General features: G+C 43.3%; 1 protein-coding gene across 1 annotated transcript in view; it reads left to right on the top strand.

Moving 5' to 3' along the window:
• Positions 1 to 21,917: 21,917 nt before the first annotated feature.
• LOC139415460 (intersectin-2-like) overlaps positions 21,918 to 26,405 on the top strand; it is an 81,926-nt gene continuing 77,438 nt past the window's right edge. Inside the window, exon 1 of the mRNA XM_071163553.1 lies at positions 21,918 to 21,944. The gene's annotated coding sequence lies outside the window, so the exon portion shown is untranslated. The remainder of the gene's footprint in view (positions 21,945 to 26,405) is intronic.

Genomic DNA, 26,405 nt, shown 5'->3' with positions numbered 1-26,405 from the left:
TTCAGTCAGCCCTCTCTCTCTCTCTTCAGTCAGCTGTCTCTCTCTCTCTTCAGTCAGCTCTCTCTCTCTCTCTCTCCAGTCAGCTCTCTCTCGCTCTCTCTTCAGTCAGCTCTCTCTCTCTCTCTCTCTTCAGTCAGCTCTCTCTCTCTCTCTCTCTTCAGTCAGCTCTCTCTCTCTCTCTCTTCAGTCAGTTCTCTCTCTCTCTCTTCAGTCAGCTCTCTCTCTCTCTCTCTCTCTCTCTTCAGTCAGCTCTCTCTCTCTCTCTCTCTCTCTCTCTTCAGTCAGCTCTCTCTCTCTCTCTCTCTCTCGCTCTCTCTCTCTTCAGTCAGCTCTCTCGCTCTCTCTCTCTTCAGTCAGCCCTCTCTCTCTCTTCAGTCAGCTCTCTCTCTCGCTCTCTTCAGTCAGCTCTTTCTCTCTCTCTCTCTTCAGTCAGCCCTCTCTCTCTCTCTCTTCAGTCAGCTCTCTCTCTCTCTCTCTTCAGTCAGCCCTCTCTCTCTCTCTCTTCAGTCAGCCCTCTCTCTCTCTCTCCTCAGTCAGCCCTCTCTCTCTCTCTCTTCAGTCAGCCCTCTCTCTCTCTCTCTTCAGTCAGCCCTCTCTCTCTCTCTCTTCAGTCAGCCCTCTCTCTCTCTCTCTTCAGTCACCCCTCTCTCTCTCTCTCTTCAGTCAGCCCTCTCTCTCTCTCTCTTCAGTCAGCCCTCTCTCTCTCTTCAGTCAGCCCTCTCTCTCTCTCTCTCTTCAGTCAGCTGTCTCTCTCTCTTCAGTCAGCCCTCTCTCTCTCTCTCTTCAGTCAACCCTCTCTCTCTCTCTCTTCAGTCAGCCCTCTCTCTCTCTCTCTTCAGTCAGCCCTCTCTCTCTCTCTTCAGTCAGCCCTCTCTCTCTCTCTTCAGTCAGCCCTCTCTCTCTCTCTCTTCAGTCAGCCCTCTCTCTCTCTCTCTTCAGTCAGCTGTCTCTCTCTCTCTTCAGTCAGCTCTCTCTCTCTCTCTCTCTCCAGTCAGCTCTCTCTCGCTCTCTCTTCAGTCAGCTCTCTCTCTCTCTCTCTCTCTTCAGTCAGCTCTCTCTCTCTCTCTCTCTTCAGTCAGCTCTCTCTCTCTCTCTCTTCAGTCAGTTCTCTCTCTCTCTCTTCAGTCAGCTCTCTCTCTCTCTCTCTCTCTTCAGTCAGCTCTCTCTCTCTCTCTCTCTCTCTCTCTCTCTCTCTCTCTCTCTTCAGTCAGCTCTCTCTCTCTCTCTCTCTCGCTCTCTCTCTCTTCAGTCAGCTCTCTCGCTCTCTCTCTCTTCAGTCAGCTCTCTCTCTCTTCAGTCAGCTCTCTCTCTCTTCAGTCAGCTCTCTCTCTTTTCAGTCAGCTCGCTCTCTCTCTCGCTCTTCAGTCAGCTCTCTCTCTCTCTCTCTCTCTCTCTCTCTCTTCACTCAGCTCTCTCTGTCTCTTCAGTCAGCTCTCTCTCTCTCAATTCAGCTCTCTCCCTTCATTCAGCTCGCTCTCTCTTCAGTCAGCTCTCTCTCTCTTCAGTCAGCTCTCTCTCTTTTCAGTCAGCTCTCTCTCTTCAGTCAGCTCGCTCTCTCTCTCGCTCTTCAGTCAGCTCTCTCTCTCTCGCTCTCTCTCTCTTCACTCAGCTCTCTCTCTCTTCAGTCAGCTCTCTCTCTCTCAATTCAGCTCTCTCCCTTCATTCAGCTCGCTCTCTCTTCAGTCAGCTCTCTCTCTCTTTAGTCAGCTCTCTCTCTCTTCAGTCAGCTCTCTCTCTTTTCAGTCAGCTCTCTTTCTTCAGTCAGCTCGCTCTCTCTCTCGCTCTTCAGTCAGCTCTCTCTCTCTCTCTCTCTCTTCACTCAGCTCTCTCTCTCTCTTCACTCAGCTCTCTCTCTCTCTTCAGTCAGCTCTCTCTCTCTCTTCAGTCAGCTCTCTCAAATTCAAATTCAAATTCAAGCTGCTTTATTGGCATGAAAAACATTGTGTCAATATTGCCAAAGCAACAATGTATACAATATACATTGTAACAAAATGATAAATGATAGCAAATAATAATATAAAATGGTAGTAAATAATATTACAAAATTAAATACAAAAATAAATACAATAAAATGGTAACAGTCAATAGTAGAAATGTAATAAATATAAAATCAAATTATGGAAAATGAAACTATAACTAACTTATAACTAAATAACGGTCATCTTCTTCTTTATATCAGTACTACAACTACAATCATCATTACTACGACTACTACTACCATCACTAAACTGTTATCACTACCATTACCACCCATATTTGGAATGATAAACATTAATAATTATAGTAATAATAGTAATAATAAGTAAGTTACTGTTTACTATGCAGATGTTATTATTCAGTGTCCCTCAGGCTATGGCAGGAAAATACATATTTGGCTGCAAGAGGAGCCATTGCTCCTTCGCCCATGAGTATTCTTAGTTTTTCCTCTGGGTTCAATTTGTAAAAATGTGGAATATATGTAGTCATTTCTGTGAATAATGAATCTCTTTGTGAGGAATATTTATCACAGTAAAGGAGAAAGTGCATCTCTGTCTCTACCTCCCCTGTCATGCAGTGACCACATACACGCTCCTCTTTGGGTAGCCATGTCTTTTTATGTCTGCCGGTTTCTATTGCCAATCGGTGGTCACTCAGCCTGTACTTGGTAAGGATCTGTCTCTGCTTCGTATCTCTGACAGAGTAGAGATAATCAGCCAATTCATATTATCTGTTTAGGGTCAGATAGCAATTTAGTCAGCTTTGGGATTTTGTTTAGTTTTTCCAGTATTGTAAATATGATTCCTTTGATTGGTTCATGATTTTGCTTATTGGAATTCTTTCTTTTGAAGCAGTGCTGGTGTCAGCTTGGTTGGTGAGGTCCAACACCATCTGACTGAGAGGGATCGTTTCTGGGCTCAGCTCTTGGGCTTGAAGTGCTTTAAATTGCAGACTCGAATTTGGACTTGAATTTAGATGTAGCCAAAATGTTAATGATCTTTTCTGTATTTTCATTATTACTGGAAAACGGCCCAATTCTGCCCTACATGCATTAGTTGGTGTATTTCTCTGGAATTTTCCGACAGAATTCTGCATGTAGGGCTTCAATTGGATGTTTGTCCCACATTTTAAAATCCAGTTTATTGAGTGGCCCCCAAACCTCACTTCCATAGGGTGCTATTGGTAGGATTACACTGTCAAATATTTTAGTCCAAATTCTAATTGGGATGTTGATTTTGAATAATTTCATTTTTATTGCATACATTGCTCTGCAGGCTTTTTCTTTGAGTGCATTCACTGCCATATTAAAGTTTCCCGATGCAGATATGGTCAGACCAAGGTAGGTGTCATTTTTTGTGTGTTCAATTAAGGTGTTGTTTAGGGAAAAATTTACATTTCTGTTTCTGACACCTGGGTTTTTTTTGGAAAATCATGATTTTAGTTTTTTGGAAATTTACTGCCAGGGCCCAATTATGGCAATATTGCTCCAGAATATTCATGTTTTGTTGAAGACCTTCTTTGGTTGGTGATAGAAGTACCAAGTCATCAGCATATAGCAGGTATTTCACCTCTGTGTCAAATAGTGTGAGTCCTGGGGCTGGAGATTGGTCCAACATGTCTGCTAATTCATTGATATAAATGTTGAAAAGATTTGGACTCAAACTGCAGCCTTGTCTCACACCTCGACATTGTGAAAAAAATTATGTTCTTTGGTTTTTGATTTTTATTGCACACTTGTTTTCTGTGTACATACATTTTATTAAGTCATATACCTTACCACCAAGCCCACTTTGTAGAATTTTGTAGAATAGCCCTTCGTGCCAAATCGAATCAAATGCTTTTTTAAAGTCAATAAAGCAAGCAAAGATTTTGCCCTCTTTTTTTTGGTGGACGTGTTTATTAATTAGTGTGTGTAAGGTGTGTATATGGTCAGTAGTGTGATGGTGTTTATTAATTAGTGTGTGTAAGGTGTGTATATGGTCAGTAGTGTGATGGTGTTTATTAATTAGTGTGTGTAAGGTGTATATATGGTCAGTAGTGTGATGGTGTTTATTAATTAGTGTGTGTAAGGTGTATATATGGTCAGTAGTGTGATGGTGTTTATTAATTAGTGTGTGTAAGATGTATATATGGTCAGTAGTGTGATGGTGTTTATTAATTAGTGTGTGTAAGGTGTATATATGGTCAGTAGTGTGATGGTGTTTATTAATTAGTGTGTGTAAGGTGTATATATGGTCAGTAGTGTGATGGTGTTTATTAATTAGTGTGTGTAAGGTGTATATATGGTCAGTAGTGTGATGGTGTTTATTAATTAGTGTGTGTAAGGTGTATATATGGTCAGTAGTGTGATGGTGTTTATTAATTAGTGTGTGTAAGGTGTATATATGGTCAGTAGTGTGATGGTGTTTATTAATTAGTGTGTGTAAGGTGTATATATGGTCAGTAGTGTGATGGTGTTTATTAATTAGTGTGTGTAAGGTGTATATATGGTCAGTAGTGTGATGGTGTTTATTAATTAGTGTGTGTAAGGTGTATATATGGTCAGTAGTGTGATGGTGTTTATTAATTAGTGTGTGTAAGGTGTATATATGGTCAGTAGTGTGATGGTGTTTATTAATTAGTGTGTGTAAGGTGTATATATGGTCAGTAGTGTGATGGTGTTTATTAATTAGTGTGTGTAAGGTGTATATATGGTCAGTAGTGTGATGGTGTTTATTAATTAGTGTGTGTAAGGTGTATATATGGTCAGTAGTGTGATGGTGTTTATTAATTAGTGTGTGTAAGGTGTATATATGGTCAGTAGTGCGATGGTGTTTATTAATTAGTGTGTGTAAGGTGTATATATGGTCAGTAGTGTGATGGTGTTTATTAATTAGTGTGTGTAAGGTGTATATATGGTCAGTAGTGTGATGGTGTTTATTAATTAGTGTGTGTAAGGTGTATATATGGTCAGTAGTGTGATGGTGTTTATTAATTAGTGTGTGTAAGGTGTATATATGGTCAGTAGTGTGATGGTGTTTATTAATTAGTGTGTGTGAGGTGTATATATGGCCAGTAGTGTGATGGTGTTTATTAATTAGTGTGTGTAAGGTGTATATATGGTCAGTAGTGTGATGGTGTTTATTAATTAGTGTGTGTAAGGTGTATATATGGTCAGTAGTGTGATGGTGTTTATTAATTAGTGTGTGTAAGGTGTATATATGGTCAGTAGTGTGATGGTGTTTATTAATTAGTGTGTGTAAGGTGTATATATGGTCAGTAGTGTGATGGTGTTTATTAATTAGTGTGTGTAAGGTGTATATATGGTCAGTAGTGTGATGGTGTTTATTAATTAGTGTGTGTAAGGTGTATATATGGTCAGTAGTGTGATGGTGTTTATTAATTAGTGTGTGTAAGGTGTATATATGGTCAGTAGTGCGATGGTGTTTATTAATTAGTGTGTGTAAGGTGTATATATGGTCAGTAGTGTGATGGTGTTTATTAATTAGTGTGTGTAAGGTGTATATATGGTCAGTAGTGTGATGGTGTTTATTAATTAGTGTGTGTAAGGTGTATATATGGTCAGTAGTGTGATGGTGTTTATTAATTAGTGTGTGTAAGGTGTATATATGGTCAGTAGTGTGATGGTGTTTATTAATTAGTGTGTGTGAGGTGTATATATGGCCAGTAGTGTGATGGTGTTTATTAATTAGTGTGTGTGAGGTGTATATATGGCCAGTAGTGTGATGGTGTTTATTAATTAGTGTGTGTAAGGTGTATATATGGTCAGTAGTGTGATGGTGTTTATTAATTAGTGTGTGTAAGGTGTATATATGGTCAGTAGTGTGATGGTGTTTATTAATTAGTGTGTGTGAGGTGTATATATGGCCAGTAGTGTGATGGTGTTTATTAATTAGTGTGTGTAAGGTGTATATATGGTCAGTAGTGTGATGGTGTTTATTAATTAGTGTGTGTAAGGTGTATATATGGTCAGTAGTGTGATGGTGTTTATTAATTAGTGTGTGTAAGGTGTATATATGGTCAGTAGTGCGATGGTTAGGGAGAAAGCCAATTGGACATTTACTTATTACATTTTTTTCTTGAAGAAAGGTTTGAATTCTTGAATTCAAAATGCTACAGAAAATCTTTCCCAAGTTACTGTTGACGCAAATTCCCCTGTAATTATTGGGGTCTGATTTGTCTCCACTTTTGTGGATAGGGGAGATGAGCCCCTGGTTCCAGACATCAGGGAAGCAGCCAGAAGTTAAAACCATGTTGAACAATTTAAGCACAGCATTTTGCAACTCAGGTGTGCTGTTTTTCAGCATTTCATTTCTGATGTTGTCTACACCACAAGCCTTTTTTGAGTTAATAGATTTTAGCTTTTCATTTAGTTCTTGTTGGGTTATTGGGTAATCTAATGGATTTTGGTTGTTTTTAATGACTGATTCAAGGATGTTCAATTTTTCTTTAATTTCTAATTGGTTCTGTTGTAAGTCTTTTTGTGGGATGTTTTTGTATAGATTATCAAAGTAAGTCTCTCTCTCTCTCTCTCTCTTCAGTCAGCTCTCTCTGTGTCTCAATTCAATTTGCTTTATTGGCATGATGTAACAATGTACATATTGCCAAAGCTTATCTTGGAGATTTACAATATTAACATAATTAAATTAATAATAATTAAAATTGTCAATTAAAAATGACACTCTAAGTGTTTTATCTGCTGTGGTGCAGCCCTTTCCCCTATAGGTTTTCCTGTTGTGCAGTGGTGAAGTGGTTGCACAGCCTTTCCTCTACAGGGAGCCAGGTTTTCCTGTTGTGAAGTGGTTGCACAGCCTTTCCTCTACAGGGAGCCAGGTTTTCCTGTTGTGCAGTGGTGTAGTGGTTGCACAGCCTTTCCTCTACAGGGAGCCAGGTTTTCCTGTTGTGTAGTGGTTGCACAGCCTTTCCTCTACAGGGAGCCAGGTTTTCCTGTTGTGCAGTGGTGAAGTGGTTGCACAGCCTTTCCTCTACAGGGAGCCAGGTTTTCCTGTTGTGAAGTGGTTGCACAGCCTTTCCTCTACAGGGAGCTAGGTTTTCCTGTTGTGCAGTGGTGAAGTGGTTGCACAGCCTTTCCTCTACAGGGAGCCATGTTTTCCTGTTGTGAAGTGGTTGCACAGCCTTTCCTCTACAGGGAGCCAGGTTTTCCTGTTGTGCAGTGGTGAAGTGGTTGCACAGCCATTCCTCTACAGGGAGCCAGGTTTTCCTGTTGTGCAGTGGTTGCACAGCCTTTCCTCTACAGGGAGCCAGGTTTTCCTGTTGTGAAGTGGTTGCACAGCCTTTCCTCTACAGGGAGCCAGGTTTTCCTGTTGTGTAGTGGTTGCACAGCCTTTCCTCTACAGGGAGCCAGGTTTTCCTGTTGTGCAGTGGTGAAGTGGTTGCACAGCCTTTCCTCTACAGGGAGCCAGGTTTTCCTGTTGTGAAGTGGTTGCACAGCCTTTCCTCTACAGGGAGCTAGGTTTTCCTGTTGTGCAGTGGTGAAGTGGTTGCACAGCCTTTCCTCTACAGGGAGCCATGTTTTCCTGTTGTGAAGTGGTTGCACAGCCTTTCCTCTACAGGGAGCCAGGTTTTCCTGTTGTGCAGTGGTGAAGTGGTTGCACAGCCATTCCTCTACAGGGAGCCAGGTTTTCCTGTTGTGCAGTGGTTGCACAGCCTTTCCTCTACAGGGAGCCAGGTTTTCCTGCTGTGAAGTGGTTGCACAGCCTTTCCTCTACAGGGAGCCAGGTTTTCCTGTTGTGCAGTGGTGTAGTGGTTGCACAGCCTTTCCTCTACAGTGAGCCATGTTTTCCTGTTGTGAAGTGGTTGCACAGCCTTTCCTCTACAGGGAGCCATGTTGTCCTGTTGTGCAGTGGTTGCACAGCCTTTCCTCTACAGGGAGCCAGGTTTTCCTGTTGTGAAGTGGTGTAGTGTTTGCACAGCCTTTCCTCTACAGGGAGCCAGGTTTTCCTGTTGTGCAGTGGTTGCACAGCCTTTCCTCTACAGGGAGCCAGGTTTTCCTGTTGTGAAGTGGTTGCACAGCCTTTCCTCTACAGGGAGCCAGGTTTTCCTGTTGTGAAGTGGTGTAGTGGTTGCACAGCCTTTCCTCTACAGGGAGCCAGGTTTTCCTGTGTCTACCCTTCTCAATGTTAAGGCTGTTCTCACTGAGCCTGTACGTTGTCAAGGTTTTTATAAGGTTTTGATCAGTAACCACGGTCAAATAGTTTGCCATTGTGTTCTGTCGATTTAGGGCCAGATAGCACTGCATTTTGCTTTGTGCTTGTTCTTGTGTTTCCCAAAAAGCAATTTAGTTTTGTTTTTGTAATTTGTTTTATTCTGATTGATTGGATGTTCTGGTCCTGAGGCTTCAGTGTGTTAGTAGAACAGGTTAGTGAACTCAGCCCCAGGACCAGCTGGATGAGGGGACTGAGGCTTCAGTGTGTTAGTAGAACAGGTTAGTGAACGCAGGACCAGCTGGATGAGGGGACTCTTTTCTTTGCTCAGCTCTTGGCATTGCAGGGCTTGGTAATTATATGAGAGGGGGTCACTGTATTTTAGATGTTTTCAAAACCTAATTGCTATTTTTTTGAGTTTTTATTATTAGTGGATATTGGCCTAATTCTGCCCTGCATGCATTGTTTGTAGTTTTCCTCTGGACATGTAGGAGAATCTTACAGAACTCTGCATGCAGGGTTTCAATGGGGTGTTTGTCCCATTTGATGATATCTTGTTTCGCAAGTGGACTCCACACCTCGCTGCCATAAGGTACAATTGATTCAATGACACATTCAATTAGTTTTAGACAAATTTGCATTTGAATTTGAATTGGGTTTTTTAATGGTGTAGAATGCCCTGTGTGCTTTCTCTCTCAGTTCATTCACTGCATCATTAAGTTGTCCAGTTGAGATTATTTTTGGACCTACCGGTCAAAAGTGTTAGAACACCTACTCATTAAAGGGTGTTCCAATATTTTGATTATTTTCTACATTTTAGAATAATAGTGAAGACATCAACACTATGAAATAAGTTTTAAAATATAAAATATATTTTATATTTGAGATTCTATAAATAGCCAACCGTTGCCTTGATGACAGCTTTGCACACTCTTGGCATTCTCTCAACCAGCTTAATGAGGTAGTCATCTGGAATGCATTTCAGTTAACAGGTGTGCTTTCCTAACCTCTCTAGGATAGGGGACGCTAAGCATCCCACTTGGCCAAAAGCCAGGGAAAATGCAGCGCGGCAAATTCAAATAAAATGATATAAAAATCTAACTTTCATTAAATCACACATGTAAGATACTAAATTAAAGCTACACTCGTTGTGAATCCAGCCAACATGTCAGATTTGAAAAAGGCTTTTCGGCAAAAGCATAAGAATCTATTATCTGATGATAGCACAACAGTAAACAAAGAGAGTAGCATATTTCAACCCTGCAGGTGCTACACAAAACTCAGAAATAAAATATAAAACATGCCTTACCTTTGACGAGCTTCTTTTGTTGGTACTCCAATATGTCCCATAAACATCACAAATGGTCCTTTTGTTCGATTAATTCCGTCCATATATATCCAAAATGTCCATTTATTTGACGTGTTTGATCCAGAAAAAAACAGCTTCCAATTTGCGCAACGTCACTACAAAATATCTCAAATGTTACCTGTAAACTTTGCCAAAAGATTTCAAATTACTTTTGTAATACAACTTTAGGTATTTTTAAACGTTAATAATCGATCAAATTGAAGACGGGTCTATCTGTGTTCAATACAGGAAGACAACAAACCAACGCTACTTTTCAAGTCTTGCGCAACTCTCAACAGTGTTACCCAGTTCCTAGATGGCCGTACTTCTTCATTGCACAAAGGAATAACCTCAACCAAATTCCAAAGACTGGTGACATCCAGTGGAAGCGGTAGGAACTGCAAAAAAGTGCCTAAGAAATAACGTTTCCCAATGAACAGACAGAGACCTCAAAAAAAAAATCTGAATGGTTAGTCCTCGGGGTTTTGCCTGCTACATAAGTTCTGTTATACTCACATACATGATTCAAACAGTTTTAGAAACTTCAGAGTGTTTTCTATCAAAATCTACTAATAATATGCATATCTTATATTCTTTGCATGAGTAGCAGGAAGTTGAAATTGGGCATGCTATTTATCCAAAAGTGAAAATGCTGCCCCCTATACCTTAAGAAGTTAAAACCTTTCTGGCGCAGGGGTCCCGCTAGCGACCCCCCTCAACAACATCCGGTGAAATTGCAGAGCGCCAAATTCAAAATATAGAAAACATAATATTAAACCTTCATGATAATACAGGTGTCATACATGATTCTTTAGCTTAGAATCTTGGCAATCAAACCGCATCGTCGGATTTCAGAAAGGCTTTACGGCGAAAGCACAGCGTTCGATTATCTGAGGTCAGTACCCACAACAGCATATTATCCAAACAAGCGTCACAAAATCCCAAATAGCAATAAAATAAGTCACTTACCTTTGAAGACCTTCCTCTGATCGCAATCACAAGAGTCCCAGGAACACAATGAACGGTCGTTTTGTTAGATAAATTACTTCTTTATATCCCAAATAGTCAGTTTAGTAGGCGTCATTGAGTTCAGTAATCCACCCGTTCAGAATGCATAGGACTTCCAGAAGTTACCTGTAAAGTTTGTCCAAACAAATCAAACAACGTTTCTAATTTATTATTCTAATATCTAAATAATCGATAATATTTGATATGGAGCAAACTATTCTCAATAGGAAAGGAAAAGAACGCAGCGTGAGCCCTCGGTCACACGCGCAGTGGGACTTCTGAGGATAAACAACTCTTCCTCGTTAGTTTTTCAGAATACAAGCCTGAAACCATGTATAAAGACTGTTGACATCTAGCGGAAGCCATAGGAACTGCAATTTGGGAGGCGGAAGTCTTTGGTTTCAATAGCTTAAGCTTGGAATTGGCTGGCAGGTCAACAGAAAACAAAATGTGTCCTCAGGTTTTCACCTGCCAAATCAGTTCTGTTATACTCACATAATTTTAACAGTTTTAGAAACTTTAGAGTGTTTTCTATCCAATACTGCAATGCATATTCATATCCTAGCTTCTGGGCCTGAGTAACAGGTAGTTTACTTTGGACACCTCAGTCATCCAAAATGTTGAATATTGCCCCCTATCCCTAACAAGTTTTAAGTTAATTTGTGGAATTTATTTTCTTCTTAATGCGTTTGACACTAAGTTGTGTTGTGACAAGGTAGGGGTGGTATACAGAAGACAGCCCTATTTGGTAAAAGACCAAGTCCATATTATTTCAAGAACAGCTCAAATAAGCAAAGAGAAACGACAGTCCATTATTACTTTAAGACATGAAGGTCAGTCAATACGGAAAATTTCAAGAACTTTGAAAGTTTCTTCAAGTACAGTCGTAAAAACCATCAAGCGCTGTAGCCTGTCTCTCATGAGGACCGACACAGGAAAGGAAGACCCAGAGTTACCTCTGCTGCAGAGGATAAGTTCATTAGAGTTACCAGCCTCAGAAATGTCATCCCAAATAAATGCTTCACAGAGTTCAAGTAACAGACACATCTCAACATCAACTGTTCAGAGGAGACTGTGTGAATCAGGCCTTCAATGGTTGAATTGCTGCAAAGAAACCACTACTAAAGACACCAATAATAAGAAGAGACTTGCTTTGGCCAAGAAACACAAGCAATGGACAATCCCAATCACCCAACACACACCTCCAGACTGTGTAAGGGCTATTTGACCAAGAAGGAGAGTGATGGAGTGCTGCATCAGATGACCTAGCCTCCACAATTACCCTACCTCAACCCAAATTGAGATGGTTTGGGATGAATCAGACCGCAGAGTGAAGGAAAAGCAGCCAACAAGTCCCATAGTGAGATGAGTGATTGGGAGTCCTGTAGGGAGATTAGTGATTGGGAGTCCCGCAGGGAGCTGAGTGATTGGGAGTCCCGCAGGGAGCTGAGTGATTGGGAGTCCCGCAGGGAGCTGAGTGATTGGGAGTCCCGCAGGGAGCTGAGTGATTGGGAGTCCCGCAGGGAGCTGAGTGATTGGGAGTCCCGCAGGGAGCTGAGTGATTGGGAGTCCCGCAGGGAGATGAGTGATTGGGAGTCCCGCAGGGAAATTAGTGATTGGGAGTCCCGCAGGGAAATGAGTGATTGGGAGTCCTGCAGGGAAATGAGTGATTGGGAGTCCCGCAGGGAAATGAGTGATTGGGAGTCCCGCAGGGAAATGAGTGATTGGGAGTCCCGCAGGGAAATGAGTGATTGGGAGTCCCGCAGGGAGCTGAGTGATTGGGAGTCCCGCAAGGAGCTGAGTGATGGGGCCCATTGGCGCCCAGCCCTGACGTCTCCACTGCACCGCGTGCGTAAACAACCCTCCAGCGGCCGTGTCCTCAAAAATGCAGTTCTGCAAATGCAAAGAGCAAACTAGTCACCGTTCGGCAAAATTCGTCGTTTTGAATCTAAAATAGGTGACCTAAGTGATTGTGTAGATCCGATTACAAAAGTTTGGGGGGGGGGGTTGGATCACTGCTGGTTCAGCCAGTCATTTGCATAACAACAGAATGCAGCATGTGACTGAAGAAAGAAGAGACAACCAGTTTACTAGTTACAGCATCACTGCGCGCTCTGGTAAGGCAGCGTGTCAGTTACAGCAGCGCGTGCCCTGAACGATAACATAGAGGTAACAGGTGAGAAGCCTGACCACGGAGACGAGGTGAGAAGCCTGACCACGGAGACGAGGTGAGAAGGTGAGAAGCCTGACCACGGAGACATGGTGAGAAGCCTGACCACGGAGATGGGGTGAGAAGGTGAGAAGCCTGACCACGGAGACGAGGTGAGAAGCCTGACCACGGAGACGAGGTGAGAAGCCTGACCACGGAGACGAGGTGAGAAGCCTGACCACGGAGACGAGGTGAGAATCCTGACCACGGAGACGAGGTAAGAAGCCTGACCACGGAGACGAGGTGAGAAGCCTGACCACGGAGACATGGTGAGAAGCCTGACCACGGAGATGGGGTGAGAAGCCTGACCACGGAGACGAGGTGAGAAGCCTGACCACGGAGACGAGGTGAGAAGCCTGACCACGGAGACGAGGTGAGAAGGTGAGAAGCCTGACCACGGAGACGAGGTGAGAAGGTGAGAAGCCTGACCACGGAGACAAGGTGAGAAGCCTGACCACGGAGACGAGGTGAGAAGGTGAGAAGCCTGACCACGGAGACGAGGTGAGAAGGTGATGAAGCGTACTTATTGAGCTATAACCGAAAAACTGGCATTTGGAAAGTTTGAGATGAGGGAGACAGTGTGGTGGAGCAATTATTAGCATTGTTAAGTATCTTGCTAGCTGGATTGAATCCTCTGTAAGCTAGCCAGAGAAATGTTGAGCAACATTAGCGAACTCATCTGATCAAATAATTGAGTTTATGTTGTGAAAATTAGCTTGTTAATAAAGTCAGACAGCTAACGTTCCTTGCCGGTGTTGTGCCGAAAAGCTTCCCCCTGCCAGAATCCCCCCCCCCCCCCCCCTTCGCATAAATGCACACGCACTCAATTATTCATTGCTGCGACTTGCTTGCTAGTTGGGATTTCTGATCACGTTAGGCTGCGTTTCATTTGATTTTTTATGTCGGTTTGATCGCGGGGGAGGCGCTAGTAATGTCTGCAGTTTTTGGGTTGGCTATTTGTTTCAAGTGTATTAGTCTATAAATAAACCTCTCTGACAAAATTCGTCATCTCTCCCATGTCTTATTCGACTAGTAGTTGTTCTGAAATGATTATTGCTTGCCTACATTTTACTCCCTCATCTATGTTTAATATAACACACATACATAAATTATTAATTTTGGTTGCCTATCCTGACGTGAAGTCTGTTCTATAGAAAGTATTTGGCTCTAGTCACAAAATTAAGGAAATTAGGTGTGGGGAGGATTTTGGGGAAACCCTTGTATCTTGGGAATGCAAGGCCTGGCACACTTCTGAATTATTTTGGTAGCTCATGTTAAAATTTTACTGCTTATACAAATTCATACTCGTAAAAATGTGCCTTTTTTAGAAGTGAACAAGCAATTACCCAGTTAGTGTCTTCCTCATTATTGTCCACCTCGCTACAGAAAGGGCACAGTTGGCTCAGGTCATCTAGCAAAACATAATGTCAAGTAGTCTATACATCTTTACGTGTATTTTTCAGAGCGAACAGAGAACAAGGGAAAAGTATATGTTTCTTGTAGCAGAATTATTTAAATACATGTGTTTTAGTGGCCATCTAGTCAGAAGTTGGATCAAAGATAACCTTGAAAGATCCATATAAATGTTGTTTTTATCCACAATTATATTAAATTAGAAATTGAACATAGCAGTGTTTTGGAGGAGAGTGACTGCTATTTATTTTCTCATGGTGTTAACATCTTTGTCCGTATTTGAAAAGACAATCGACTCCCCAGCAAACTGGGGAAAAAGTGATGGGCATTTCAGTTTTCCCCAACAGAATGTTACCCTTAAGATTCTAATTCACAGGAACACAACGACACAGCTATAATATAATTTGACAGTTCTGTTTTGCCTTTCAGTCAGTATACTTTCAGTAGGTTAATTGTACATGACTTATACTCTCATACTTACTTTCATGGCAAAGACCCCACAAGAAGTAACATCTTGTCGACATGGGTGAGGAAGGGTACCACACGCCGATCTGGCGATATTGCACCCCTTCTCTCTCAGGAATGATCTGAACATCTATGTTAATATAAGTACATAATTTGGAATTACTTTATTGATTTCAATATAGAGATAAATAAATATAGCATTTCAAAGACTTTTTATTAATTCCATTGTATTTAAAAAAATATTAAAAGCAGTTTATCTTGTCACCCCCTGGCATCTTTTTACCTTTCTGGAACTTTCCCCCATTGGGTTGAGGAACAGAGCCTTACTGCCCCATTGGGTTGAGGAACAGAGCCTTGCTGCCCCATTGGGTTGAGGAACAGGGCCTTACTCCCCCATTGGGTTGAGGAACAGAGCCTTACTGCCCCACACATTCTCCCGTCAAGTTTGCTTTTTATGAATCCAAAAGTTAGCTTAGAAAGTGGTCTTCTTTGTATACATGTTTATAAATGAGGCCCCTGGTCAGTAACTGGGGAGTCCAGTGGATTTGATGGTCCTTTATAGCTTTTTCTAATCCATTAAACATCTCGTGAATTTGTTCTGCGTTTGTTCTGCGTTTGTTCTACATTTGTGTCAATTTGAACGGTGTTGTAGAGTATTTTCAAATGGGTTGTCCATATGTCACCATTTTGTATCGCTAATTCCTCGTTTAGATTTTGTTTTTCTCCCAATTTTGCCAAAAAGTTGTTTGTGTTTATGGCCTCCTCAATTAGTGTCAGCTGCTTGCTGTTGTACTGTGCTTTTCTTTGTTCTCAGTGTTTATAGAGTTTTAAAGTCTCACAGTAATGAGACTTTTCACAATAATGAGTCTCTCTCTCTCTCTCTCTGTCTCAGCTCTCTCTCTCTCTGTCTCAGCTCTCTCTCTCTCTGTCTTAGCTCTCTCTGTCTGTCTCAGCTCTCTCTCTCTCTGTCTTAGCTCTCTCTCTCTCTGTCTCAGCTCTCTCTCTCTCTCTCTCTCAGCTCTCTCTCTCTCTCTCTGTCTCAGCTCTCTCTCTCTCTCTGTCTTAGCTCTCTCTGTCTGTCTCAGCTCTCTCTGTCTGTCTCAGCTCTCTCTGTCTGTCTCAGCTCTCTCTGTCTGTCTCAGCTCTCTCTCTCTGTCTCAGCTCTCTCTCTCTCTCTCTCTCTGTCTCAGCTCTCTCTCTCTCTGTCTCAGCTCTCTCTCTCTCTGTCTCAGCTCTCTCTCTCTCTCTCTCTCAGCTCTCTCTCTCTCTGTCTCAGCTCTCTCTCAGCTGTTTCTCTCTCTGTCTCAGCTGTTTCTGTCTCAGCTCTCTCTCTCTGCCTCAGCTCTCTCTGCCTCAGCTCTCTCTCTGCTCTCTCTCGCTCAGCTCTCTCTCGCTCAGCTCTTTCTGTCTCTGTCTCTGTCTCAGCTCTTTCTGTCTCAGCTCTTTCTGTCTCAGCTCTCTCTGTCTCAGCTCTCCCTGTCTCAGCTCTCCCTGTCTCAGCTCTCCCTGTGTCAGCTCTCCCTGTCTCAGCTCTCTCTCTCTCTTAGCTCTATCTTGCTCTGTATCAGCGCTCTCTCGCTCAGCTCTCTCTCTCTCTCTGCTCTCTGTCTCAGCTCTTTCTGTCTCTGTCTCAGCTCTCTCTCACTCTGTCTCAGCTCTCTCCCGCTCTCTCTCAGCTCTCTTTCTCTCTTGCTCTCTCTCGGTTTCAGCTCTCTCTCTCGGCCTCTCTTAGCTCTCTCTCTCTGCCTCTGTCTCAGCTCTGTCTCAGAGAGGAAAGGAGGGGGAGGGAGGATAGAGTAGAGTAAAGGAGATATCTGATATCTGCTTCACTGATTTCTGCTCTCGTAAAAGCCTGGGTTTTCTGCACGTTAACACTAGAAGCTTATTACCTAAAATGGATCAATTGAGCGTTTGGGTTCCCAGCTCCAATCCAGATGTGTTGGTCATTACTGAGACGTGGTTAAGGAAGAGTGTTTTGAATACTGATGTTAACCTTTCTGGTTATAACCTTTTTATCAGATCCTCCAAAGGTGGCCCCTTACACCTGAATGTGTCTTGCTCAGTGACCTAAACTGGGACATGCTTAAAACCTCTTACTTCTACCCCTTCCTTTTTCGAAAATTCTGTTAAAAATCGCGCAACTTTTCAGCGTCCTGCTACTCATGCCAGGAATATAGTATATGCATATGATTAGTATGTGTGGATAGAAAACACTCTGAAGTTTATAAAACTGGTTAAATCACGGCTGTGACTATAACAGATCGTGTGTTTCATTGAAAAACGCAAGAAAAACTGCTCTCTGAAAGCTAAAAATAATTTCCATAAGTCACTTCCACCAGTTATTAAAAGAGAACAGAATTTAATGGCGATCTGCCTGCAATTCATACAAATTCCGCACGATGGCGCCATTGTCCTAATTTTCAATTGAATTAATTGTTGGAAAATCCTTCTTTCTGACCTGCAGTTTCCCAGTCTTCACCCGGATGCAGTTGAGGGAGATATCAGATGCCATTGTTTTTGCAAGTGAAGACCTATTGAAAAGACATCGCCCTGTAATCATTTTGATAGATTATAAACGTTTACTAATACCTAAAGTTGGATTACAAAAGGATTTCGAAGTGTTTTGTGAAAGTTTATCGTCGACTTTTTTAATTTTAAAAAATTACGCAGCGTTTAAAAACGATGATTTTTTCTGAATGACACAGATCCCATACAAAGCTATTTTGGGTATATATGGACCGATTTAAACGAAAAAAAGACCCAATAGTGATGTTTATGGGGCATATAGGAGTGCCAAGAAAGAAGCTCGTCAAAGGTAATGAATGTTTTATATTTTATTTCTGCGTTTTGGGTAGCGCCGGCTACCGCAAAATCTGTTGTTTACGTGTCGAGCTGGCATTTTGGGGGGTGCATGCTATCAGATAATAGCTTCTCATGCTTTCGCCGAAAAGCATTTTAAAAATCTGACTTGCTGGCTAGGTTCACAACGAGTGTAGCTTTAATTCAATACCCTGCTTGTGAATTTTGATCAAAGATTGAGTTGTAACGAGTACATTTAGCATTTAGCGTAGCGCATTTGCATTTCCAGGGGCATACTTGGGACGTCTGCGTGTCAAGTATGCTCAAGAAGTTAAACCACCTGACCAAGTCCTAAAGCAATGGGACTCTCTAAATATTTCTCAGATTATTACCAATCCCACAAGGTATGACTCCAAACACCCAGAAAAGGAAGCTCTCCTCAATGTTATTCTCACAAAAAAATAATCCTGATGGTGTCAGTCTGGTGTTTTCTGTAATGACCTTATTATCAACCTGTTTGACCTGTTTTACAGCCTGTGTTTGGCTACTAAGTGAAACAACCTGTCCTGATTTGTCATAGAAGCTTGCTAAAAAACTTTAATGAGCAAACAAGCCTTCATGACTTCATGAAAATGGTATAGAATCAGCGTGATCTCCTCTGTCGAAGACGCTTGGACCTTCTTTTTTGATATTGTCAGTGGTATTGTTAACAAACACGCCCCCACAAAGAAAATGAGATTTCAATTCAGGTTCAGTCCCTGGTTCGACCGTAATCTTGCAGAGTTACTCCACCTCAATAATTACATTTGGCAAAAGGCTCGGCCCACGCATACTCAGGCTCTCGTTCAGGCAGCCAAAGTTAGTTACTTTAAGGAGCAGTTCTCTCTCTGTTGGTCTAACCCCAAGAAGTTCTTGAAAACAATTAAAGACCTGTAGAAATAAACCCTCCTCCTCACAGCTGCCCATTTCCTTTAAAGTTGATGATGTGGTTGTTACTGACAAGAAGCACATGGCTGAGCTCTTTAATCACCACTTCATTAAGTCGGGATTAGTATTAGCCACGCCTCCTTGCCCGTCCAACATTTCCTCATCTCCTACCCCTTCTAATGTGAGTAGCCCAAATGCTCCTCCCTCTTTTTCTCCTGCTCCGCTACAACGTTTCTTCCTGCAGACAGTCACTGAGTCCGAGGTGCTGAAGGAGACCCTTTCCTTCTTTAAAACCTCTTGAAACTAGGGGGCACTATTTTAATTTTTGGAAAAATAACGTTCCCAAAGTAAGTGGGCTATTTTGTCAGGACAAGATGCTAGAATATGCATATAATTGACAGATTAGGATAGAATACACTCTAAAGTTTCCAAAACTGTAAAAATATTGTCTGTGAGTATAACAGAACTGATATTGCAGGTGAAAGCCTGTGAAAAATCCAATCAGGAAGTGACTCATGTTTTAAAAGATTTGCGTTCCGATGCGTCCCTATTGAGCAGTGAATGGGCTATCAACCAGATTCATTTTTCTACGTATTCCCCAAGGTGTCTACGGCATTTTGATGTAGTTTCACGCCTTTATGTTGAAGAATGAGCGTAAACGACTACATTGCGTAAGTGTCCGGCTGAGGGCTCTCAGCTGAGGGCTCTCAGAGTAATTATTGCGTAATAGACAGAGGTAGCTATTTTTCCTCCCGGTCTTACTGAAAATACAGCTGTCCCAGCTGGCCCATATTATCGAATAGATATTTGAAAAAACACCTTGAGGATTGATTATAAACAACGTTTGCCATGTTTCTGTCGATATTATGGAGCTAATTTTGAATATTTTTCGGCGTTGTCGTGACCGCAATTTCCGGTCGAATTCTCAGCCATGCGTGAAGAACTAACGGAGTTATTTCGGCTACAAAAATAATATTTTTGGAAAAAAAATTTGCTATCTAACTGGGAGTCTCGTGAGTGAAAACATCCGAAGCTCATCAAAGGTAAACAATTTAATTTGATTGCTTTTCTGATTTTCGTGACCAGGTTGTCTGCTGCTAGCTAGGTATAATGCTATGCTAGGCTATCGATAAACTTACACAAATGCTTGTCTTACTTTGGCTGTAAGCATAATTTCAAAATCTGAGATGACAGGGGGATTAACAAAAGGCTAAGCTGTGTTTCAATATATTTCACTTGTGATTTCATGAATATGAATATTTTCTAGTAATATTTTTTGTCCGTTGCGTTATGATAATTGGTGTCAGTTGATGACAATTCTCCCGGATCATCATCTTAGATTTTAACATCAGCTAAAGACGTGTACAGTTTAAGTCGGAAGTTTACATACACTTAGGCTGGAGTCATTAAAACTCGTTTTTCAACCACTTGTTAACAAATTTCTTGTTAACAATCTATAGTTTTGGCAAATCAGTTAGGACACCACTTTGTACATGACACAAGTCATTTTTCCAACAATTGTTTCCAGACAGATTATTCCACTTATAATTCACTGTATCACAATTCCAGAGGGTCAGAAGTTTACATAAACTAAGTTGACTGTGCCTTTAAACAGATTGGAAAATTCCAGAAAATTATGTCATGGCTTTAGAAGCGCCTGATAGACTAATTGACATCATTTGAGTCAATTGGAGGTGTACCTGTGGATGTATTTCAAGGCCTACCTTCAAACTCCGTGCCTTTTTGTTTGACATCATGGGAAAATCAAAAGAAATCTGCCAAGACCTCAGAAAAATAATTATAGACCTCTGCAAGTCTGGTTCATCCTTGGGAGCAATTTCCAAATGCCTGAAGGTACCACGTTCATCTGTACCAGCAATAGTATGCAAGTATAAATACCATAGGACCACGCAGCCGTCATACCGCTCAGGAAGAAGGCAAGTTCTGTCTCCTAGAGATGAACATACTTTGGTGCGAAAAGTGCAAATCAATCACAGAACAACAGGAAAAGACCTTGTGAAGATGCTGGAGGAAACCGGTACAAAAGTATCTATATCCACAGTAAAATTAGTCCTATATCGACATAACCTGAAAGGCCACTCAGCAAGGAAGAAGCAACTGCTCCAAACCGCCATAAAAAAGCCAGACTAACGTTTGCAACTGCACATGGGGACAAAGATTGGACTTTTTTTGAGAAATGTCCTCTGGTCTGATGAAACAAAAATCGAACTGTTTGGCCATAATGACCATCGTTATGTTTGGAGGAAAAAGGGGGAGGCTTGCAAGCCGGAGAACACCATCCCAATCGTGAAGCACGGGGGTGGCAGCATAATGTTGTGGGGGTGCTTTGCTGCATGAGGCACTGGTGCACTTCACAAAATGGATGGCATCATGTGGAAAGAAAATGTGGATATATTGAAGCAACATCTCAAGACATCCATCAGGAAGTTAAAGCTTAGTTGCAAATGGTTCTTCCAAGTGGACAAATACCCCAAGCATACTTCCAAAGTTGTGGCAAAATGGCTTAAGTACAACAAAGTCAAGGTATTGAAGTGGCCATCGCAAGCCATCACCTCAATCCTATAGAACATTTGTGGGCAGAACTGAAAAAGCGTGTGCGTGCAAGGAGGCCTACAAACTTGACTCAGTTACACCAGCTCTGTCAGGAGGAATGGGCCAGAATTCACCCAATTTATTATGGGACGCTTGTGGAAGGCTACCCAAAATGTTTGACTCAAGTTAAACAATTTAAAGGCAATTCTACCAAATACTATTTGAGTGTATGTAAACTTCTTACCCACTGGGAATGTGATGAAAGAAATTAAAGCTGAATAAATCAATCTCTCTACTATTATTCTGACATTTCACATTCTTAAAATAAAGTGGTGATCCTAACTGACCTGAGACAGGGACTTTTTACTAGGATATTAAATGTCAGGAATGGTCAAATACTGAGTTTAAATATATTTGGCTAAGGTGTATGTAAACTTCCGACTTCAACTATATATGACAAATACAATTTGATTTGATGGAATGTTATAAACAGACTTCTAAGGGGGGGGGTTATGGAATTCACCTTTGAACTAAAAGCACTGGGTCAGCAGATCACAGAGGCCTTCTCTTTAGAGCTAACAAAAGCAGATCTAAGAGTGGAGTTGAAATGAATGTGTACAAGATGACAACTGACAAAACCTTTGGTTTATAGACAACAGAGAGGATGGGAGGTATTACCTGAGAGGGTCGGTTCCTAGATGATTTGGGTCCATTATCCCTGTAGACCATCTTTTGTTTCCAAAAAGTGTGAATTAAAGTTTTACCAACAGAGCGGCAGTAGTATTTAAGCCAGATATGAAGTGCTAAGAGGCTGCTGTAGCCGCGACCCAGCGGCGGCACGGGGCCAGAGATAATTGGCTGCTTCTCAGATCTGGTCAGGGTGTTGATTAGTTCTAGAACCTTTCTGACCCTTTTTTTGATGGCATTTGATCCCACATGCACTACGACAGCAGCAGCCCTTGGCTGATGATGTAGGACGGACGGAAGAAATCCTGTGATATCCTTCATCGAAGTCCACCCCCCCCCCCCCCCCCGGGAAGCACAGGGTAGAGGATGAAGGAGCAGGAACCTCTGGAAGCAGGTGGGTGAAACTGTTGGTCAACAGGATGGGATCACCCAAAGTAATTTCAGACCCATTCACCAAAGACCACTGCCTTGTGCTGGGCTTACGGTGTGAGTCATACCACTGGGAGGCAGGTTCAGTAAATCCACTGGGTGGCAGGATCAGTAGCTGCTCTTAAAGCGTCCTTGCTCCTTTTTTTCTTCAAGAGGGGGGGGGGGGGGGGGGGTAGGATAGGTGCAGCTCCCACATGGGATGAAACGGTCATAGTCTCTGGAGATGGTTGCTGCCAGTTTCCCCAGAATGACAGGATGGCAGAAAGTGGTAGATGCCATTTTGGAAAAACTCCATGCATAGGTTGGTGAGGAATCAATGCAACAGAGGCCGAGTTATGCAACAGAGGCCGAGTTACCAGTATGATAGCCAGGAGAGAAGCACCTTGGAGGGAGGTAGTTACCAGTATGATAGCCAGGAGAGAAGCACCTTGGAGGAGGTAGTTACCAGTATGATAGCCAGGAGAGAAGCACCTTGGAGGGGGGTAGTTACCAGTATGATAGCCAGGAGAGAAGCACCTTGGAGGGGGGTAGTTACCAGTATGATAGCCAGGAGAGAAGCACCTTGGAGGAGGTAGTTACCAGTATGATAGCCAGGAGAGAAGCACCTTGGAGGAGGTAGTTACCAATATGATAGTCAGGAGAGAAGCACCTTGGAGGAGGTAGTTACCAGTATGATAGCCAGGAGAGAAGCACCTTGGAGGGGGGTAGTTACAAGTATGATAGCCAGGAGAGAAGCACCTTGGAGGGGAGGTAGTTACCAGTATGATAGCCAGGAGAGAAGCACCTTGGAGGGGGGTAGTTACCAGTATAATAGCCAGGAGAGAAGCACCTTGGAGGAGGTAGTTACCAGTATGATAGCCAGGAGAGAAGCACCTTGGAGGGGGGTAGTTACCAGTATGATAGCCAGGAGAGAAGCACCTTGGAGGGGAGGTAGTTACCAGTATGATAGCCAGGAGAGAAGCACCTTGGAGGGGGGTAGTTACCAGTATGATAGCCAGGAGAGAAGCACCTTGGAGGGGAGGTAGTTACCAGTATGATAGCCAGGAGAGAAGCACCTTGGAGGGGGGTAGTTACCAGTATGATAGCCAGGAGAGAAGCACCTTGGAGGGGAGGTAGTTACCAGTATGATAGCCGGGAGAGAAGCACCTTGGAGGGGAGGTAGTTTCCAGTACAAGCTGGTGGAAAGGAGAGAAGCACCTTGGAGGAGGTAGTTTTCAGTACAGGCTGGTGGAAAGGAGAGAAGCACCTTGGAGGGGAGGTACTTTCCAGTACAAGCTGGTGGAAAGGAGAGAAGCACCTTGGAGGAGGTAGTTTTCAGTACAGGCTGGTGGAAAGGAGAGAAGCACCTTGGAGGAGGTAGTTTTCAGTACAGGCTGGTGGAAAGGAGAGAAGCACCTTGGAGGGGAGGTAGTTTCCAGTACAGGCCGGTGGAAAGGAGAGAAGCACCTTGGAGGGGGTAGTTTTCAGTACAGGCTGGTGGAAATTAGAGAAGCACCTTGGAGGAGAGGTAGTTTTCAGTACAGGCCGGTGGAAAGGAGAGAAGCACCTTGGAGGAGAGGTAGTTTCCAGTACAGGCTGGTGGAAAGGAGAGAAGCACCTTGGAGGGGAGGTAGTTTTCAGTACAGGCTGGTGGAAAGCGGAGAGGGTGGTAAGCGCTACACCAGGCAGCGGGAGAGTCCAAAAGACTCCGGTCAAGTGGAGTTCAAGTTTGGCAATTGTCCAAAAACAGCCAAGGCAGAATGTTAAGTGTATGGACGAAAACAGCAGTAGGCAGGTGTCTGCTCAGATAATGCCCCAGTGCCAACAGCATGCTTTGTTTAATGCCAGTGACAAGTCTTTGGTAAAAAATAGAAAAGAGTAGACGGCTACCCTGGAGCCTTAACAGTTCAAACAGTCAGTTCCTTAATTAACAGGTGAATGTTTATCAATAATTGGAATAAGCAATTTCATAAATTCATCAAGTGCAGCGTCTGGATGCTCCTCATTAATCACATCAGACCAACAAATATGTACGCAAAAATATACAAGAGTCAGGGCAAAATAATTTGTATGATCTCTTATACACTATTTTAGGCCCAGTTGATGGAACTTTAGCTTTCCTGTATATAACCACTATATTGTGATCACGGCATGCAATGGGTTCAGATACAGCTTTAGAACAAAGTTCTACAATATTAGTAAAAATGTGATCGATACATGTGGATGATCTTAGTGTTTGTAAATACATTGGTAGGTTGATTAATAACCTGAACACATCACAAAGCCAAGGGGAAGGGAAAATGTCCCTACAGCCTCCCCATACTTCACAACAGTCCACAGCCTCCCCATACTTCACAACAGTCCACAGCCTCCCCGTACTTCACAACAGTCCACAGCCTCCCCATACTTCACAACAGTCCACAGCCTCCCCATCCTTCAACAGTCCACAGCCTCCCCATCCTTCAACAGTCCACCGCCTCCCCATCCTTCAACAGTCCACAGCCTCCCCATCCTTCAACAGTCCACAGCCTCCCCATCCTTCAACAGTCCACAGCCTCCCCATCCTTCACAACAGTCCACAGCCTCCCCATCCTTCAACAGTCCACAGCCTCCCCATCCTTCAACAGTCCACAGCCTCCCCATCCTTCAACAGTCCACCGCCTCCCCATCCTTCAACAGTCCACAGCCTCCCCATCCTTCAACAGTCCACAGCCTCCCCATCCTTCACAACAGTCCACAGCCTCCCCATCCTTCAACAGTCCACAGCCTCCCCATACTTCAACAGTCCACAGCCTCCCCATACTTTAACACGACACAGCCTCCCCATACTTCACAACACGACACAGCCTCCCCATACTTCACAACAGTCCACAGCCTTCCCATACTTCACAACAGTCCACAGCCTCCCCATCCTTCAACTGTCCACAGCCTCCCCATCCTTCAACAGTCCACAGCCTCCCCATCCTTCAACAGTCCACAGCCTCCCCATCCTTCAACAGTCCACAGCCTCCCCATCCTTCAACAGTCCACAGCCTCCCCATACTTCACAACAGTCCACAGCCTCCCCATACTTCACAACAGTCCACAGCCTCCCTATACTTTAACACTCCACAGCCTCCCCATACTTCAACACTCCACAGCCTCCCCATACTTCACAACACTCCACAGCCTCCCCATACTTCACAACACTCCACAGCCTCCCCATACTTCAACACTCCACAGCCTCCCCATACTTCACAACACTCCACAGCCTCCCCATACTTCAACACTCCACAGCCTCCCCATACTTCACAACACTCCACAGCCTCCCCATACTTCACAACACTCCACAGCCTCCCCATACTTCACAACACTCCACAGCCTCCCCATACTTCAACACTCCACAGCCTCCCCATACTTCAACACTCCACAGCCTCCCCATACTTCACAACACTCCACAGCCTCCCCATACTTCACAACACTCCACAGCCTCCCCATACTTCACAACACTCCACAGCCTCCCCATACTTCACAACACTCCACAGCCTCCCCATACTTCACAACACTCCACAGCCTCCCCATACTTCAACACTCCACAGCCTCCCCATACTTCACAACAGTCCACAGCCTCCCCATACTTCAACACTCCACAGCCTCCCCATCCTTCAACAGTCCACAGCCTCCCCATCCACAGACAAGGAGCAGTAGTAGGTTACAGCAGCACAAACAGCTGGGACCAGGCACTGGAGTAGACAACCCAATATACACAACTTGTAGGGAGGAGCAGAAATCTCCATCAGAGTCAGAGATATATTTCCCATCCACTCGGTTTTCTACAGTAAATTCTGGAAATATACCTCATCATGCATTTTTGCTATCTGGATCAATTAGTGATGCCTGATCCTGGCTGCCTCCCAAATGGCCCCCTATGCCCTATGTACATGTAAGGCAATACTTGGTCCAGGGCCTATAGGGAATAGGGTGCACTACTTTGGTCTACGCCTATAGGGAATAGGGTGCACTACTTTATTCTAAGCCTATAGGGAATAGGGTGCACTACTTTGGTCTAAGCCTATTGGGAGTAGGGTGCACTACTTTGGTCTAAGCCTATTGGGAGTAGGGTGCACTACTTTGGTCTAAGCCTATTGGGAGTAGGTTGCACTACTTTGGTCTAAGCCTATAGGGAATAGGGTGCACTACTTTGGTCTAAGCCTATAGGGAGTAGGGTGCACTACTTTGGTCTAAGCCTATAGGGAGTAGGGTGCACTACTTTGGTCTAAGCCTATAGGGAGTAGGGTGCACTACTTTGGTCTAAGCCTATAGGGAGTAGGGTGCACTACTTTGGTCTAAGCCTATAGGGAGTAGGGTGCACTACTTTGGTCTAAGCCTATAGGGAATAGGGTGCACTACTTTGGTCTAAGCCTATTGGGAGTAGGGTGCACTACTTTGGTCTAAGCCTATTGGGAGT

This window comes from Oncorhynchus clarkii, chromosome 8 (genome assembly GCF_045791955.1).
Source record: "Oncorhynchus clarkii lewisi isolate Uvic-CL-2024 chromosome 8, UVic_Ocla_1.0, whole genome shotgun sequence".
In the NCBI taxonomy this organism is placed as follows: Eukaryota; Metazoa; Chordata; class Actinopteri; order Salmoniformes; family Salmonidae; genus Oncorhynchus; species Oncorhynchus clarkii.
This window is presented reverse-complemented; position numbering and strand designations above follow the sequence as displayed.